We start from the raw sequence: 1330 nt of genomic DNA on the forward strand, positions 1-1330 counted from the left end.
TCCACTTGAGGCAACTTCCTCTTAAAATTAAGACTAGCCTTGAATTCAGCAATGAATGTTTCCATAGAGTGAGTTTCTTTAACTTCATCACTGATGAGTCCAGCTGTATACAACTGACTAGCAAGATCTGAGAGAGACGTCTTAAGAGAATTGAGATCAGCATGATGAGATACAAGAACATCATTAATAACTTTCTTAACTTTTTTAACATCAACAGTAGCTGGTGCACCTATGGCAGAAGTGAAAGGTCAATATAACCCAATACTGACACACAAACCATGCATAAACACCCACACACACACACACACACATACACACACACACACACTGTTACTTACTAGCTCCTCCAGTGGATGATGCAGTAGCTTCAGTAATTGTATTAGAAGAGGAGGAGGATGTAGTAGGATCTGATTAATATTAAGTAAACAATTGAAATGATTCATCTATTACTTGTTGTAGGAGAGACAGGAACTGTGAAGTTTCTTTGTGCTTTATGGACGTTTAATGAAACTGGACGAGCCACACCTTCCAGTGGTATGAAGTAATTAAGAAAAGGGACAGCATCAGGTGATCCGTAAACTGATATGAGACAACATGAAGGACGAGAATGCTCCTTATCACCAAATTTATCAATGGCCTCTTGATATAACTGTAACAAAAAATGACTTAGTGTTAAAATAACAATTAGCTTACTCTGCAAGGATCAGTGTGAGGATTAAGTGTCCATCCAGTGAATGGTTTCTTTTGAGGTGCAGTAAAGTTTAATTCAATGTAATCATAAGGAAACTTGAAACTAAAGGAAATATCAGGTCCAATTTTAGCTTGAGAGCACTTCTGCTCAATATACTATCAAATAATAATAAACACATTGTGTGTATAAAAATACATTCTTACATGAATGAGTGCTTCTAAATTCTTAGCTGCAGTAAAAGTCACCAAATCCTCTACACCATCTTCCTCATAATAAACCAGACCAGCATATGTTACAGCTTTCCTTACACCAGTGGACTGTGCTAATATAATATTAGCAAATAGCAATGGAGTGTGTACATGTATTTACTGTTAGTAGTAGTAGGACCAGCAACAGACACTGTATTGGTTGGGAGGTTAGTAGTAGACTCTATTCAGTAGTGGAATAGATTACATTAGCTCATTAACTAACCTTTACATGCTCCACTAGCCCCTGGTGGAGTACTGCTGGTGCTGGTATCATCATCACTGTTACTATCATTATCATCCTCTTCTTCCTCTTTGCCTCTCTCCTCATTTTGCTCCTCCTCCTGATCATCATTGTCTTCCTCCTCCTCATTCTCCTCTTGTTGTGGTTGCT

At 37.9% G+C, this 1330-nt stretch overlaps 1 long non-coding RNA gene across 1 annotated transcript; it reads right to left on the reverse strand.

Annotated features, from left to right (window-relative positions):
* Positions 1–467: 467 nt before the first annotated feature.
* On the reverse strand, positions 468–1017 carry LOC105316195 (uncharacterized). The gene is made up of 3 exons (XR_002190582.1): positions 895–1017; positions 694–846; positions 468–649 (listed from the first exon to the last, which is right to left on the reverse strand). It is a non-coding gene; the product is annotated as an uncharacterized LOC105316195 (long non-coding RNA).
* Between the last annotated feature and the right edge of the window lie 313 nt (positions 1018–1330).

The sequence above is a fragment of the Amphimedon queenslandica genome, unplaced genomic scaffold (genome assembly GCF_000090795.2).
Source record: "Amphimedon queenslandica unplaced genomic scaffold, v1.1 AMPQUscaffold_3761_Cont24249, whole genome shotgun sequence".
NCBI classification, from domain to species: domain Eukaryota; kingdom Metazoa; phylum Porifera; class Demospongiae; order Haplosclerida; family Niphatidae; genus Amphimedon; species Amphimedon queenslandica.